The sequence below is a fragment of the Hippopotamus amphibius genome, chromosome 2 (assembly GCF_030028045.1).
Source record: "Hippopotamus amphibius kiboko isolate mHipAmp2 chromosome 2, mHipAmp2.hap2, whole genome shotgun sequence".
NCBI lineage: Eukaryota > Metazoa > Chordata > Mammalia > Artiodactyla > Hippopotamidae > Hippopotamus > Hippopotamus amphibius.
The window spans coordinates 440,497-446,060 of record NC_080187.1 but is presented as its reverse complement, the minus strand read 5'-3'; the positions used below and the strand labels follow the sequence as shown (position 1 = coordinate 446,060).

Sequence of the window (5,564 nt, the reverse complement as noted above, 5' to 3'; positions counted from 1 at the left end):
CAGGCTCGCGGCTCCGACCCCCGATCCCCGGCCCCGGCCCCGGCCCCGACCCGGCCCCCGCCCCTCGCGAAGGGCGGCCTGGCTCCGCGCCCCGGGCCGTCTGGGCCCTGCAGGTCGGGGTCCCCGCGGGACTGGCTGCGGCTCCCCGTCCGCGGACGGTGGGCAAGAGGCCGGGGTGGGGACGGCGACCCCGAGCCCGGAGGCCGATGTGGCGGAGAGGCTGGGCCCGGAGCCGACGGGGCGGGGGAGCTCAGCGAGCGCTGTGGGCTGGCGGGGCACCATCCCGCCCTGCTCCTCGCTGGCCGCCCCCGCACAGGGGCCCATCCTCGGGCTACACCAGGCCCTTCCTGAGCGGGAACTCCAAGGCCTGACGACGTTGCGGGATGCTTTCCCTGTCTCCTGGCAGCCCCTCCCGCTGGCTCTCACCCCCAGCCCCGGATGGAAGCACTCCACACCAGTGCACCAAACAAACCGAAAACCCCTGCTCCTGTTCTAGCGAGGGAGGCAGAAAAGGCCCATGACCAGTGAGTTCTGTGCCATGTTAGAAAGTGATCACTGCTGTAGGGAAAGGAATAGATCAGCGTTAGAGAGTTGGGGGTCCAGGGAAGGTGGTGGGCAGAGCAGGCCTCACTGCCAAGTAATTTGAACAAGCTGGGAGGAGGAGAGGGAGTGAGCCATGTGGGTCTAGGGAAAGAGCATCTCTAGCAGAGAGAAGAGGCAGTGCCAAGACCCTAAACAGGGAACACATTCGGTGTATATGAAAAGTTGAGGTGGCCGCTGTGAGCAGAGGAGTGCATGAGAGCAACAGGGGACAAGGCCAGAGAAGTGGGACAGGAAGGGGGTCATGTAGACCCTCGTGACGACTGACTTACACTCAGAAAAGTGAGCCAATAGAGGACTGGAACAGAAGAATCCCTTTTCATTGCATCACACTGGCTGATGGAGACAATGCAGGGAAAAAGTGGAAGCAGACAGGCTGTTCAGGAAGCTGAGGCAAGCACCCAACCAGGAAGTGATGGTGTTGCGACACCTGTGGTGGCAGTGTTCTGTAGCAGTCAGGGTAGCCCCGGCTATGCTGCAGTAACAAACAATCCTAAATTCTCAGTGACTTGGCAAAATAAGAATGTATTTCTCCCTCATGCTACACGTTAAGGTTATAAAGCAGCTGAATATATGAGCATAGCATTCAGGGAGGTGTCCAGCCCAGGGTACAGATTTGGCATTTGTTAGCACATCTGTTGTATTGAAAGCCATACAGTTGGATGAGCTCACCATGGGAGGAAATGCAAATAAAAAGAAAGGGAGGACTTCCCTGGTGGCGCAGTGGTTAAGAATCCGCCTGCCAATGCACGGGACACGGGTCCGAGCCCTGCTCTGGAAAAATTCTACATACCGCGGAGCAACTAAGCCCAGGCACCACAACTATTGAGCCTGTGCTTTAGAGCCCGTGAGCCACAACTATTGAGCCTGTGCTCTAGAGCCTGAGCCACACCTACTGAGCCCATGTGCCGCAACTACTGCAGCCCACACGCCTAGAGCCCGTGCTTTGCAACAAGAGAAGCTGCTACAATGAGGTGCCCGTGCACCACAACGAACAGTAGCCCCCACTCGCATCAACTAGAGAAAGCCCGTGTGCAGCAAGGAAGACCCAATGCAGCCAATAAATAAATTAATTAAAAAGAAAAAGAAAAAAAAAGAAAGGGAAAAGATTGAGCCTGGGGTACTCTCATACTAAGGGGGAAGGGAGGTTGGAAAGAGAAGGAGCTGATACAGAGAATGAGGATGTCAGGTAGGAGAGAAACCAGGAGAGGGCGGTGGGCCTGGGTCCAAGTGAAGACAGTGCTAGGGTGAGCAGGAGGGATCAGTCTTATCCCATGCTGCTGAGAGTGGGCCCTGGGAATTAGTCAACAGAGTGCACAGCACGAAGGCACTGGTCACCTTGACAAGAAAGTGATGGAGGAATAAGCCCGACTGAGGGGGCTGAGGGGGGTGGAAGGAAAGGCTTGGAGACCTTGAGACTGAAAACTTCCGGGGCCTTCTGGCTGAAAAGGAGCAGAGACACGGCCAAAGCAAGAAAGAAAAGGCTTAGAACATTTGCAGAGGCATGGATGGACCTAGAGACTGTCATACAGAGTGAAGTTAGTCAGAAAGAGATAAACAAATATTGTCTATTAACACATATATGTGGACTATAGAAAAATGGTACAAATCAACCGGTTTGCAAGGCAGAAATAGAGACCCAGATGTAGAGAACAAACATATGGACACCAAGTGGGGAAAGCCGGGGGGTGGGGGGTAGGGAGTGAATTGGGAGATTGGGATTGCCGTATATATATTACTAAAAGGAAAAAAATATCAAATTGTACGCTTTAAATATATGTAGTTTATTGTATGTCAATTGTATCTCAATAAAAGTTCTGAAAGAAAGAAAAAGAAAAAGAAAGAAAAGAAAGAAAGAAAGAAAAAAGAAAGAAAGAAGGAAAGAAAGGGTAAGTCCAGAGAGACTGTTGGTTTCGTAGTGGGAAAGGAAGCAGCATGTTGTCCACCAGTGGGAATGAGCCCATGGAGGAGAAAGAGGTGAGGCGGTTGCCTGAGAGGAGATGGTGGGGGCTGGGCTTTGGCAGGAGCCCCGGTGGTTCAGCTCAGCCACAGCTGGAAGGGGGGCCTGAGAGGTGAGTGGATGTGGAGGTAGGAACCTGGGCAGTTCTCTTCTGATGGGAACGAGGCCAGCAGTTGAAGGAGAGGCGGGAGTGTGGTCCAAGGAGGGAGGATCAGGAGGGAACTAGGAGACAGCAGGGCGGCAGGGCAGTCAGCGTGACTGTGTGCTTTTCTCCAGTCTCTCTAGCTGCTCCCGAGGAGGCAAGGAGAAAGAAGAGCTGGATTCAGCCAAGACTGTGGTTATGCTGGGCGAATGCGGTGAGGTGAGGGGGAGAGAGTGAGACATCTAAGAGGGTGAGGTCCCGAGGCTGGCCCGGGGCATCTGATCTCAGCAAGGAAAGAAGAGAGGACACCAGAGGTGGCAGGTCTGAGGGTCGGAGGTCCCACTGGGGTTCAAAGGATCGCTGATGGAGTGAGTGAGGATAGGAAGTGATTCAGGCTCATGGACTTGAGATCACGAGTGGCTGCAGGTGCTGGGGGTGATCATGTCTCTGTTATCTCCTGATGTGTGACAACCCCACCCCCAAACTTCATGGCTTAGAACATATCAACTTATTATTTTGCACAGTTCTGTGACTGACTGGGGATCTTCTGTCCCACAGTGTCAGCTGGGTCCCTCCTTCAGTTGGAGTCAGCTGGGAATTCACCTGGAGCACCTCATTTCTCTTCCATGTGAGCCCCCTGGGTGTGGTGTCCCAGTATCCAGGCAGGAGAGCCGGACCACTTATTGCATGGAGGTTCTGCTCTGGGTGACAGGTCCCGGTGGGCCTCTGCTTGAATCACACCTGCTAGTATCCCGCTAGCCAAAGCAAGTCACGTGGGCAAGCCTGGAATCCATGTAGGAGGGGTGCACACGAGAGCATAAGTCCTGGAAAGTGTGTCTCATGGTGGGGGGCGGGGCCACCAATGGAACAGCCTGCCCCTCACCTGTCCCTGCTCTGGCCCCTAGTGATGCATGCTCCTCCCACGTGAAGACCCCAGAGCCACCACCGCACCTCGGCTCTTGGCTGATGACGTGCAGCAAGGCCGGAGGCAAGTTATCTGCCCCCTGAGACCCAACATTCCAGGGGAAGCACAGGATAAATGAACAGACACCTGGTTCAAAAAGGAGAAGGGGGCGTGCCCCTGCAGCCACGTGGGCACAGCAGTGCACCTGCGAACAGCTGCCACAGTGCTCCTCCACCGGCGCGTCCACTCCCGCCAAGGGGTTCCCGCACCCACCCACCCTTTTTTATCGTTCTGGCTTCTCCCCGTGCCTCTCGCCCTGCACGTTCAGTCATCCTCCCCCTTCCGTGGGAAATGGACCCTGTTTGCAGCTGAGTAGCTTCCTCAGCCTGTTTCTTGCCTGGAGAAATTTGAGGGCCCAGACGCCTCTTTTATTTTGAACTTTGTCCATTTTAGTTCAAGCAGATACAACCCTTAAGAAAAAACTGTGGATTTTCTAGGTATCAAATTATAACACATTTGATTAGACAAAGCTACAGTGCAGATATCTTTGAGTGGCTCCTCTCTGCTGTGGACATCGAGCCCTGTGCTGTGACACAAAGACCTCAAGATGCTTGGAAGCCCTTCTGTACAGCTGACAGTGTCTATCAGGGTACCCTGACCCGGGAATCTTTCCAAGGTCTTGACACGGGGTCACGCACCACGCCCTTGGATTTCTTTTAACCTGGAGGCCATGTTTTGCTGGCAGTGCCCTGGATTTGATCTTCCCCATGGTGCCATTTCTTACCTTGAGAACCTTTGCTGCCTGGAAAGGCTGGGATTGAGAAATTGTTTTTATTTTCCAGCTGCAAGACCTGGCTTGAAATATTTCCCCCAGCTTCTGCTGGGACATGGAACATTACCTCTTTCATTCATTTCTCTTTTTTTAATTTAACTTTAGCATTAACGAGTGGAAGAAGCCAATGGGTCCTTTAAGCTTTCTGCCAGAAACATCAGATCCTTAGGTACATTTTCTGTCTTTCCTGTTACTGCAGGCAGTGGTCTCCCACTTCTCCGCCAATACCTGATCCAGGTCTGCCCTTCGCCGGCCTCCGCTGGCAATATCCTCACTGCCTGCCAGGTCCTTCTGCTGCCTGGGTGCAAAGTCAGGGCCACATTTCAGAATTCTGTGATGGCAGCATCTCATTTTTAAGTGTCAGTGTCTGTTCCAGGTATGTGCTGCTGCATAATAAACGACCCCAAAACTTAGTGGCTTAAAACAGCTACTGATTGGACTTCCCTGGTGGCGCAGTGGTTAGGAATCTTCCTGCCAATGCAGGGGACATGGGTTTGATGCCTGCCCCAGGAAGATACCACATGCTGCGGAGCAACTAAACCCGTGAGCCACAACTATTGAGCCTGAGCTCTAGAGTCCGTGGGCCACAGCTATTGAGCCTGAGTGCTGCAACTACTGAAGCCCACGTGCCTAGAGCCTGTGCTCCACAACAAGAGAAGCCACCACAATGAGAAGCCCACACATCACAATGAAGAGTAGCCCCCGCTCGCCACAACTAGAGAAAGCCCGAGTGCAGCAACGAAGACCCAATGCAGCCAATAAATAAATAAATAAATAATTTATAGAAACAAAAAACAAACAAAAACCAGCTACTGATTTTCTAATGATTCCATGGTGAGACTGGGATCAGCTGGTTGACTCTTCTGCTGGTGGCTGGTTTCTCTCACTCCCCGCCCCCCCCGCCCCCGTCAGGTGTGCTGGCCCACCCACACCCATCCTGTGACTGTTTGGGGGGTTTTTTGGCTGTGCCTCGCAGCTCGTGGGATCTCAGTTCCCTGATCAGGGACTGAACCCAGGCCATGGCAGTGAGAGTGCCAAGTCCTAACCACTGGACCACCAGACATCTCCCTCCTGTGACTGTTTTGACGTGCTTAATCTGGTAGAAAGTTCTGCGACTTCCGAGCCC

At 53.5% G+C, this 5,564-nt stretch overlaps 1 long non-coding RNA gene across 1 annotated transcript; it reads left to right on the top strand.

Annotated features, from left to right (window-relative positions):
• The first annotated feature begins 2,455 nt into the window (after positions 1–2,455).
• Positions 2,456–3,747, top strand: LOC130846678 (uncharacterized). The gene is made up of 3 exons (XR_009051605.1): positions 2,456–2,489; positions 2,837–2,916; positions 3,608–3,747. It is a non-coding gene; the product is annotated as an uncharacterized LOC130846678 (long non-coding RNA).
• The last annotated feature ends 1,817 nt before the right edge of the window (positions 3,748–5,564 follow it).